Genomic DNA, 12,395 nt, shown 5'->3' with positions numbered 1-12,395 from the left:
GCCTACGGTATGATTGTTGTTCTGTATGTTGTCCTACGGACTAAAACCCTCCAGTTTATATAGACACCGGAGAGGGTTAGGGTTACACAAAGTCGGTTACAATGGTAAGAGATCTGAATATCCGTATCGCCAAGCTTGCCTTCCACACCAAGGAAAGTCCCTTCTGGACACGGGACGAAGTCTTCAATCTTGTATCTTCATAGTCCAGGAGTCCGGCTGAAGGTATAGTCCGGCTATATGAACACCCCCTAATCCAGGATTCCCTCAGTAGCCCCCGAACCAGGCTTCAATGACGATGAGTCCGGCGCGCAGATTGTCTTCGGCATTGCAAGGTGGGTTCTCCCCCAAATTCAGTGTACCTGTTGAATAAAGTCCGGTTTCTTGTAGATGTTGCGCTCCTTGGCTTCTACGCCCAATAATGCCTGCTTCCCACATGTCAAACAAATATGAAAAGTCTGAGTATTTTTACATTCACACCCATAGCCATGTAAATGAGCTGCCTTATTTAACGGGACGAGGTTTTAGATGCAAACCACATCTTCCCCTCTTCGCGACTGTTCATCAGAGCGCATCCGACGAAGGTCCATTCCACCATGGCCAGCCATCGCAACTACTCCTTTCGCCCTTCCAGCCCTCAGCCTGGGTACTGGGAGAGATGCTCCGTCCCGCATAGCAAGCTAGTGACGCTCCAGACCAAGGGATTCCTCCCCCAGCCTACATGATCCTGGTTCGAGCCGGTCTTGCCATCTATAACGGCGGAAAGCAAGTGGAGAGTGCCCCCAATCCCTCCAAAGGAGAGCGGGTATGCCTTGTCCCTTATTTAATAAGGGGCTCGGGTTTCCAATCCATCCATTTCTCCGGGGGCTACTGGAGTTCTACGGCCTCCAGCTACACAATCTCACGCCTACCTCCGTATTGCATATCGCGGGCTTCGTAGCCCTCTGCGAGCTGTTTTTGGGCATCGAGGCTCATTTCAGGCTATGGAAAAGGTTATTCTGCCTTGTGCCCCGCTCTAAGGAGGGGTCAATGTATCAAGTGGGTGGAGCCGAAGTGTGGCGCATCGCCGGGACCGGATATCTGTCCGAAACCCCAAAGAAGGCGTCCGAAGACTGGCCCTTAGAATGGTTTTATATAGAAGACGTCTCGCTGCCGGATCCTGTTCGGATCGGCCTCCCTGAATTCGACAGTGCTCCCTTAAAGAAGCGCCTAAGCTAGCGTCCATGGAGCCCTCAGAGGGAAAGTGACAGGGACATCATTTACCTGATGGGCTGAATAAGATTGTTAGCCCATTCCGGTCTAACCATGATCGGGGTTATGGATGAATGCATTATGCGGGGGGTGCAGCCGCTTTAGTATAGAAGCCACCCCATGTGGGACTTCAACGGGGAGGACGACACCACCCGCTACGGTCGTAAGGGGCTGGATTCAGCTGCCGCTCTACTAAAGATCTTGTCCACTTTGTATAAGGGAGAAGAGGAGGAATTTCTCCGCGTCAACCCACAGGGCGGATTCTCTATGCACAATCCCCCAAGCTCGGTAAGTGGTCGCATTTACTTGCCCATCCGTTCTGTATTCCAATTGTTAAATGTTCAGTCTGACGACTTCAACGCAGGAACTACGCCGGGCTGTTAAGGAAATAAGCAGCCCTCCTCCACAACCCGAGGACCCAGGACGGTACCTCGACCCGGCCTCTCAAGATGATCCGGACATATTTGTGGAGCTAATTGATGGAGTGTTCCATAAATTGAGCATGGACAACGCCTTGGTGGCCATTACGGCCGGTTACCCAGGGCTAATCCCGGCCTCCCAGGTAACTGAGATCGTAGTCCGAGTACCCCGAATAGGTTTCCGCCCCCTCGTGTTTTCAGTTTCCTGATTACAACCGAGCTTTGCAGGGGAGGTTTTTGAGGCGGAAGGCCGAACCTGCGGCGACAAGCCAACGAGGGGCCGCAGGGCCCCGTGGGCAGAAAAGAAGTGCAATCCGAACCGAGGCATCAGCGCAACGGTATGGCGCCCCCCCATCCCAGGTGTTATACCTTCGAGGCACATTAACACTCGTGCTCTCTTCAGGACAAAGAGATCTCGCCGGACTATATCCGGAGAGGCTGCCAATCGCGCCTCCACCAGCCAGGCTCCAAAGCCTGGTCCGGAGGCGAAGGCGAACGCAAGGCGTGTGCCAGATGCTCCTCCGACGGAGGATGCGGACGGGTTGTCTGCCACCAACTCTGAGGTGGAGAGTGCCATGAACCACAGGCGTCGCCGGACAATTATTCGCGACGCTTGTTTCTCCCAAGAGGCGTTAGATGCCTTCAATTCGGGAGATGCGTACCTCCGTGCCGCTCAAAATGGTCTAGCCAAAGCCACGGAGCAATATGTAAAAGACATACGGGTAAGAAAATTTTGGTAATTATATATATATACCAGTAGCCCCCGAGACTTGAAACAGGTAGAATAACTGATTTATGGATCATTTGTTATGCAGGTTCTTACAGAAAAGAATTCCCTACTGTCCAAGGAGCTGGAAGAGTGCAAAGCCCAACTTGAGGCCACACTAGCCGCAGCAGGGAGCCCAAGGAGACCCCCTCTGGTAATATACACTTTGAAAGATAAGTATTTTGCGAAGCACGACATGGGTGCGAATCTGACATATGAAATTGCAGATGGCGCCGGATTGAATCCGGAAAGGCAACACCTCCTACGCCAGCTAAAGGCTAGTGAGAAGGTGCTGACAAAGGTGAGGCGAGAGAAGAACGATCTCCAAGATGCCAACACCAAGCTGGGCGTCGAGCTGAAAGATGTTCGTGCCCAGCTGTCAGACTCCGTGAAGGAGAATCAGCGACTTCGGCGCGGCATATTTAGTAAGTGCTTGAACGAACCTTTGAAAGAAAGTTCAGCGGGGAAGTCGACTAACAGAGCCATGTCTGTAGGTGTGCTAACAGGTCGTCCTGCAGAGGAGATGCCCGGTTCTACGGGTGACCTTCTTCCCGAGCTCTCGCAACTGCTCGATCGAGTTCGGCAGGCGATGCAAGGCGTCGCCCAGGCCCTGTGGCCATCCATCTCCATGCCCGAAGGTCTTGGAGAGCTTGCGGAGAAGCTGAAGGGAGCACGGCGGCGCTTCTGATTGTGGAAGATATTGGCCTACCGGCAAGGCGCTAGGGAGGCCTGGGCCATGGTGAAGACGCGGCACACAAAGGCTGACCCCAACCACATGGCCGAGGTCGGTCCTGTGGGGCCCGATGGGAAGGAGATCCCTGTAAGCTTAGTGTTCGGTCAAGTAGAGTTGGCCGCAAAGTATTCCCAACAGGACTGTAAATTAGATAGCCTGTTAGATGGTATTGAAGAGGAATACAATCAGTCAAAATGACTATGTAATTTAATTGACATTTATAATGCCTTCTAGCCGGATTGTAGATCATTTGTCATGGCTGACCTTTTCGCTTCAGCCTCGGGACCTGACGGTCCGGAGTGTGTCCGAATTCCCATGCGGTTATATAGGAACCGGGGAATGCATGGAGACCAGGTGTAGGGGTCATTAGTGCGTGAACAGACAAGTGCCCGACTAGTTATGTTATATTACATGGTTAGTAAGAAACATCTTCCAGGGAGAATAGTTCCGTTAGGGGTTCCTTTCCCTGGGAGGCATGCCCTAAAGTGCATGTCCATGCTGTGAAAAGAAACGCAGGAAAAACATCTGGGGGCATAAAAAAAGATCATCTTTGGTTCACCGACCGAATATTCCCTTAAGAACGCTAGCTTTCGGCTTCACCCAGTCTGAGGTACACGTCCGGCTGACCCGGCAGTAACAATCGTAGAGGTGCTCCCTTTACCACCTAGCCGAACAATTGGGAACGTAGGGGTAAGCATAGGAGCCAGGCAACCCAGCTTGGGCAAAACTTAAGTCATATCGATGCATATAATGGTGAATAAAAGGTACATGCGGAAGTGTAACACGTGTGTTGGGCTTGAAGCCCGTATAAATAAGCTTCTATTTAAAGAAGCCCCTAGGTTTAATGAGCGCGGATAGCGCGTCTATGAGCTTTTAAAGGCTATAAGAGAGAGAGACAGAAGAAGAGGAACGTAAGACAGAAAGTATATAAAAAATGGACAGAGTAAGGAGATGAACACAGGATCCGGCGCTAGGCATAGAATCTTCGGAGACGGGGTGCGTTCCATGGGTTCGGCTCGAGTCGGTTATCCGATGCATTTGGCAGGCGGTACGCTCCACCAGTCAGGACTTGGTCAATTATGAAGGGACCTTCCCACTTGGGATTGAGTTTGTCCTTTTTCTTGTCCGACAGGCGTAGAACTAATTTGCCAACATTGTAATTTTTGGCCCGTACTTCTCTGCTTTGGTATCTTCGAGCCTGCTGTTGATAGAATGCGGAACGGGCTTTTGCCACGTCACGCTCCTCCTCCAACGCGTCCAAACTGTCCTGCCGAATGAGCTCGGCTTCTCTTTCTTCATACATGCGCACTCGAGGTGAGTCATGAATTATATCGCAAGGCAAAACTGCCTCTGTGACGTACACCATAAAGAATGGTGTGTATCCGATGGTGCAATTCGGCATGGTCCGCAGCCCCCAGAGTACGGAGTCGAGCTCCTCTACCCAGTGCGTGTTAGATTCCCTGAGGGACCGCACTAATCTGGGTTTAATGCCGCTCATGATAAGACCATTTGCACGTTCGACCTGGCCGTTAGTTTGTGGGTGATAGACGGAAGGATAATCGAGCTTGATGCCCATGTTTTTGCACCAGAGTTTGACCTCGTCGGCCATAAAGTTCGTGCCGTTATCAGTGGTGATGCTGTGGGGGACGCCTTAACGGTGTACAACCACAGATATAAAGTGTATCACAGGTCCGGATTCGGCCGTCTTAACAGGCTTGGCTTCTATCCATTTGGTGAACTTATCCACCATTACCAGTAAGTATTTGTGCTTGTGGGTTCCGCCTTTAAGGGGTCCAACCATGTCAAGCCCATAGACTGCGAAGGGCCAAGTGATGGGGATAGTTTGGAGGGCGGTGGGTGGCATATGGCTTTGGTTTGCAAAGAGCTGGCAACCGGTGCATCGTTGGACTAAATCCTGGGCGTCTGCCCGGGCCGTCGGCCAGTAAAAGCCTGTGCGGAAGGCCTTGCTCACAAGGGACCGAGCTGCAGCGTGATGACTGCCGAGTCCGACATGAATTTCAGCCAGGAGGTTCCGCCCTTCCTCTTCGGAGATGCACCTTTGAAGCACTCTGGTAGTGCTTTTCTTATAAAGCTCTCCCTCTTGGACTTTGTAGGCTTTGGATCGCCGCACTATGCAGCGTGCCTCGTTTTGGTCCTCGGGGAGTTCCTGCCTAATATGGTAGGCGAGGAATGGTTCTGTCCATGGGGCGATGATGGCCATTATTACGTGGGCTGAAGGTGTTATTTCATTGGCAGAGCCGCCAATTGTGTCAGAATGTTCGGTGTCGGGCAGTGCGGTTGGGTCCGGGCTGTTGTTGTGCGGCTCCCCTTCCCATACTACGGATGGCTTGAATAGCTTTTCCAAGAAGATGTTCGGGGGGGGGGACTACATCGCGTTTTGCGCCGATGCGTGCCAGGACATCTGCCGCCTGATTATTTTCCCGGGCTATGTGGTGAAATTCAAGCCCTTCGAACCGAGCTGACATTTTTAGGACGACGTTGCGGTAAGCTGCCATCTTTGGATCCTTGGCGTCGAAGTCTCCATTATTTGGAATATTGCAAGGTTCGAGTCCCCGCGCACCTTTAGGCGTTGAATGCCCATGGATACTGCCATCCAGAGACCATGTAAAAGGCCCTTATATTCCGCTGCATTGTTGGAGTCTGTGTACATAATCTGGAGTATGTATTGAACTGTGTCTCCTGTGGGGGACGTCAAAACGATGCCAACCCCCAGTCCGGCCAACATCTTGGAGCCGTCGAAATGCATGATACAATTTGAATATGTGTCGTACTCTTTAGGGAGTTCGGCCTCCGTCCATTTTGCGACGAAGTCGGCCAAGACTTGCGACTTGATGGCTCGCCGTGGCTTATAAGTTATGTCGAATGGGAGGAGCTCAATGGCCCATTTTGCAATCCGGCCCGTTGCGTCATGGTTGTTTATAATATCGTTAAGTGGTACTTCCGAGGCTACTGTTAGTGAACACTCTTGAAAGTAGTGTCGTAGCTTCCGGGATGCCATGAATACCGCGTAGCAATTTTTTGATAATGCGGGTACCGTGATTTGCAGGGAGTGAGGACAGTGGACACATAATAGACCGGCTTTTGAAGGGGGAATTTGTGTCCGTCCGTTTCTCGTTCGACGACGAGTACTGCGCTTACAACCTGATGTGTTGCTGCAATGTACAATAGCATTCGTTCTCCAGTGTTTGGCGCGGCCAGGACTGGGTTTCTTGCCAATATGGCTTTTATTTCGTCGAGTTCGGCCGTGGCTGCATCCGTCCATTCGAAGTATTCGGTGCGCTGAAAGAGGCGGTAAAGGGGTAGGGCCTTTTCTCCCAAGCGGGAGATAAAGCGGCTTAGAGCCGCCATGCATCCGGTTAACTTTTGTATTTGTTTGAGGTCCTTTGGGATATCCAGTTGCGACAGAGCTCGGATCTTGGCTGGGTTTGCTTCAATTCCTCTACCGGATACAATGAAGCCCAAGAGCTTTCCGGCTGGAACGCCGAAAATGCATTTTTCCGGGTTTGAGCTTGATGTTGTATGTTCGTAGGTTATCGAATGTAAGCCTCAAGTCGTCTACTAGAGATTCGACATGTCTCGTTTTGACGACCACATCATCTACAAATGCCTCCATTGTTTTGCCGATCTGGTTTGCCAGACATTTCTGAATCATGCGCTGATATGTTGTGTCGGCATTTTTGAGCCCGAAGGGCATTGTGTTGAAGCAGAATGGGCCGTATGGTGTGATGAATGCCGTTGCGGCTTGGTCTGGTTCTGCCATCTTGATTTGATGGTAGCCAGAATATGCATCGAGGAAACACAATGAATCGTGTCCTGCGGTAGCGTCGATAATTTGATCGATGCGGGGGAGTGGGAAGGGATCCTTTGGGCAAGCCTTGTTTAGGTCCTTAAAATCAACGCACAGGTGCCAGGATTTGTCCTTCTTTGGTACCATTACTAGGTTTGCTAGCCAGTCCGGATGTTTTATATCTCTGATGAATCCGGCCTCCAATAGCTTTGCTAGCTCTTCTCCCATGCCATGTCTCTTAGGTTCGGAAAAACGCCGAAGAGCTTGCTTGACAGGTTTGAATCCTGTTTGGATATTTAAGCTATGCTCGGCTAGCCTGCGTGGGATTCCTGGCATGTCTGAAGGGTGCCAGGAGAAAATGTCCCAGTTCTCTCGTAGGAACTCTCGCAGTGCGGCATCTACATCAGGGTTTAAATGTGCCCCGATGAAAGCCGTTTTATTGGGGTCTGTTGGATGGACCAGGAATTTGACTATTTTGTCCGCCAGTTTAAAGGAGGTGGACTTGGATCTTTTGTCGAGTGCCACATCGTCTCTATTCACCGTGAAGCGCAGCACGGTCAGTTCCTCAGCCGCTAGGGCTTCAGATAGTGCCTCAAGGGCCAGTGCGGCTGTCTTGTTTTCGGCGCGGAGTGCTATGTCCGGATCACTAGCGAGAGTGATGATCCCGTTGGGCCCGGGCATCTTGAGCTTCATGTACCCGTAATGGGGTATTGCTTGGAAGATTGTAAACGCTTCCCGCCCTAGCAGAGCGTGATAACCGCTGCTGAGCGGAGCCACATGGAACGTGACTTCTTCGGACCTGCCGAACACCACATCTAGTGTGATTTTTCCTGTACAGCGCGCTTCCCGACTGGGGATTATTCCTCTAAAGGTTGTGCTGCTACGCTCGATGCGGTTCCAGTCTATTTCCATTTTTTGAAGAGTTTCCTCATAAATGAGGTTCAATCCGCTGCCGCCGTCCATGAGTACCTTGGTTAGACGAAAGCCGTCCACTATTGGACTGAGGACCAATGCGGCTGGTGCTCGGGCTGTTCGGAATTTAGGTTCATCACTGGCGTTAAAGGTAATAGCCGTGTCACTCCTTGGGTTTATTGTTGCGGAGTGTCCTTTTTCGCATATTATTTGATGCAAAGGTCTCGAAGACTATTAATACCGTATTGGTGTCTCTAGGGTGCCTTTCTGTGGCCTCCGGAATTAGGAGATTTTCGCCAATTTTGGCCACCTGCTGGAGTATCCAACATGCTCTAAGGCTGTGAGTTGGTGTGGCGTCCTCTGTACTGTGAATTTTGCAGGGTCCATTAAGCCATCCTTCCAATACGGTTCCATGCCCTGTAGAGGGTTTTTGGTTTTTGGTGTTTGACCCGGATGTCTGGCGATGATGCACCCTTTTATTTTGGACTGGGTTTGCATTCAGGGCCGGATTGTCCCAAAATTTTATTTCGGTTTTCCGTGCGCTTTCCATCACACAGTACTTTCGTACTATGGACGCCAAGTTAGCAAAGCGTGTAACATCACGGCGACTTATGGCGTTGAGGATTCCCTTGTCCGTGCAATTATTGCAGAAGAATAAAATCGCGTCTTCCTCGCTGCAGTCCTTTATCCTGTTCATAACCAGGAGGAATCTGGCCCAGTAATGATGTACTATTTCTTCGGGCTCTTGCCTAATTTGGGATAGATCGCTAATGTTCGGGTGGGTGGGTGGAATTAAATCCTGGATGTTGTCCAATGAATCCAGTCCGTTGCCTGACTCTAAGTTCAGGTCTTGAGTGATATCCACCCCTCCGCGGGTATCTGGCTTGGAGGGATCGGGAATCCGGACATAACGAGTCCTTAAGATAGATGAAGGGTCGCCGCACTGTCCCTCTACCACGACAACGTGATGGGTGACTTGGGGAGAGTTAATCTCTCTCAGATCGGGTTTAGGCCGAATCTGGTCGTAATCCGTAGCGACTCCTAGGGCGGCGAAGTGATCCAAGAGCTCGTTTATGGAGGAGAGCTCCATTGGATCTAACTTCTCGGCGAGTTCCGAGCTGACATGAAGATTGTTTTCGATGTCTCGAGAGGTCATCGTCGGCGCAGAAGCCGAACAGGCGGTCATAAGAAAACCACCTAGCCGAAGGGTTTGGCCGACAGCCAAAGCTCCCTTAGCAACGGTGCCGTCTTTAAAGACGGGGCGAGGCATCCTTCCTGATGGCAACTACACAGAGGAACTCTCAATGAAAGCACCAATGTTGGTGTAAAAACCGGCGAATCTCGGGTAGGGGGTCCCGAACTGTGCGTCTAGGCCGGATGGTAACAGGAGGCAAGGGACATGACATTTTACCCAGGTTCGGGCCTTCTTGATGGAGGTAAAACCCTACGTCCGGCTTGATTAATATTGATGATATGGGTAGTACAAGAGTAGGTCTACCACGAGATCAGAGAGGCGAAACCCTAGAAGCTAGCCTACGGTATGATTGTTGTTCTATATGTTATCCTATGGACTAAAACCCTCCGGTTTATATAGACACCGGAGAGGGTTAGGGTTACACAAAGTCGGTTACAATGGTAGGAGATCTGAATATCCGTATCGCCAAGCTTGCCTTCCACGCCAAGGAAAGTCCCTTCCGGACACGGGACGAAGTCTTCAATCTTGTATCTTCATAGTCCTGGAGTCCGGCTGAAGGTATAGTCCGGCTATCCGAACACCCCCAAATCCAGGACTCCCTCACCCATGCCGGCGCCAGAGACACGAATACCGCCTCCGCCGAAGACACCAATGGCGCCGCCTGCGCGTTGTGCGAGTTGCTGGCCATGAAGCTGCGAACCGGGGGAGGCCCATGTTGGCCGCCCGCAATCCACGTCGTCAGCCCATGAATCAACGTAGGCACCATGGTGTTGAGCGTCGTTCCCAGTTGTTGTTGCACTTGCTCTTGGACAATCTCTGGAATCCACGCCACTTGTGCCTTGAGTGCTTCAACCTCGCGCGATTGGCTTTCCGAGCTGGTCTTTTTCTCCTTTCGCCCACCGGCGGTATAGTATGACGACCATTTTGTGGACAAACCTTTGCCGGCCACACGACCAGCTGACGTTAACTTACTGAGCTTATCCTTGTTTTTCATTACGTTCAACGCCCTATTTAAAGGGGTGTCGAAAGGGGAGCTCTGAGACGACCCCGCGCTACTGCTTTCATTGTCCTGCGGAAGGAACGTGAACCATTTAGAAATATTCGGGATTAATTAGAATGCAACCATATGGAGCTAATTACGCGGGGGTGTATTCCTTACCAGAACAAGCTCAAGCGCCCTGGTCTTCGGATCCGTGGTAAGCTCCTTTGTTACCGGGGCCTCCTTGTACCGGGCCCTGAGAAAGTTCCTGGTCTGCTTGTCATGGTATTTCTCGAAGCGGGGCGGTAGGCCTTGCTCGGCACGCTCTACGTCCTCCTTGTCCCATATAGGCTCCGCCACACTGTAACCGCCGGGACTGAGTTGGTGGACCCCTAAGTTCAACTTCCACATTTCTATCCCCCACTGACTTGATTCGGAGGTTGCGCTGCTCTCGCACTTGATCTTGAACTCCTTGTAGTCATCTTCGCTCATCAAAGAATATTTTGCCTTGATCTTCTCATAACTACCACCTTTTTCAATCATTGCCTTCACCGTGCTTCTCCAAGTAGATAGGGTCGTGCTCATCCTCGTCAGGGCGGCATTGTTCACTTTATTCCCTGAGAGGCGTGTGTTTGCAAAGTCAGCGGGGAACTTGTATCGTTCGTGCAGCTTCATGAAGAGGAAGCTGCGCAAATTCCATCGATCCTTATGCCTTAGGTTCTCGGTGTTGATCGAGACGGTGCTCCGGAGAATGCACCCGAGCTGAACCGAGTACCCCTTGACTACTTCTTTGGGCGCCGTCGGATGCCCGTCGACTTCAGTAAATTCCTCCTTGACGGTGTTGAGCACGCTCGGGCGCCGGTCCTTCCATTGCCTCTTCGGTTGGCTGCCATCTATGTGTGCGCCGCCATCATCAGTGGTGGCATCCTCGGTGCCATCATCAGTGGTGTCATCCCCGACGCCACTAGGGGTTGTGTAGTCAGGATCGGTGTCTTCCGTGGCGTCCTCATAGCGGTGAGGTTCTTCCTCCAACTCCTGGGACAGCTCCCAGAATTGCTTGCCGCCTGAACCGCCGGGCTCATCGTTGTGGGCCATGTTTCGCTCTAAATAGGAAAAAAGTTTGGTCAAAAAGTTGGTTATTGTCAAGGAACAAGATCATGGTCTCATCATTTAGGGTTTGTCGACACCGAGGCATCCTAAAAGCTAAGATTTTATCATTTAGGGTTAGTCGACACCGAGGCACCCTAAAAGCCTAAGCGTACATCATTTAGGTTCTCGTCACGACACCGAGGCACCCTAAAAGCCAAGGTTTCATCATTTAGGGTTTGTTGACGCCGAGGCACCCTAAATGCTAAGTTAAGTTTTCATCATTTAGGGTTTATCGATGCCGAGGCACCCTAGGTTGGGCCTAATCACTTGGCAATTATCACTTGGCTCTATTGCCACCTATGTTGGGTTTATCATCTAGGGTTTATCGATGCTAAGGAGAATTCTAAGTTGGGCCTAATCACTTGGCTCCATTGCTACCTATGGTTTAATGCAGCAAGAATGGCGGGGCAGTTGATCCTACTTAACTAAGTACTAAGATACCCCGGCCCATGCATTAGTCGCAAGTACCCCATATGTCCTATTTTTAGCAAAGTCATGCTAAAATTCACGGAAAATTTCAGCATGACCTTTGCTGAAAATAGGACATATGGAGTACCCGAATTTGCCGAAACGGAAGTTAATCGACATTCTGGCAAACTCAAGGGCCTCTCGGGGTACCTGCAAAATCATTATCCCCGCGTAATGAAGTCGCCAATGGGTCATTTCAGAAGATCACAAGTAGCATCATCACAAGTACAACATCATCACAAGTACAGCAGTAGCAGCAGTGAATACAGGCATAACAGCAGCAGCAGTAGGTTTATTCTTCTTCTTCATAAACATTAATTCTAGATGCCATAATCAGATCAAAATTTCAAACCACACACTTACTTTCAACTATAAACAAAACTGACTTGTTGTTAATGAATAGTGGCTAAAGATATATAAACAAAACTGACTTGCTGTTAGGTGGTGAAATTAAATGCCTTCATATCCCAGAGGGATGTTTTTCCGTTTTATATTTTGTATTCAAGTAAAACAAACTCTGACCATAGAAGCAGAAATGCCACACAAACTCTAACTACCTACTGTTATCTTGGATAGCCACTACGATATATCAGAATCACAAATTATGGATCAACAAAAGCATACCCCGCATACCTACACTCAGCTTGTGTTCATGAAATAATTATACAATCCACTAAATAACATCAGGAAAAAACAAGTGTTAGCTACAGGTTCTGAG

Source organism: Triticum urartu, chromosome 5A, assembly GCF_056163025.1.
Source record: "Triticum urartu cultivar PI428250 chromosome 5A, HENAU_Tu73, whole genome shotgun sequence".
In the NCBI taxonomy this organism is placed as follows: Eukaryota; Viridiplantae; Streptophyta; class Magnoliopsida; order Poales; family Poaceae; genus Triticum; species Triticum urartu.
Note: the sequence above shows the minus strand (reverse complement) of the source record.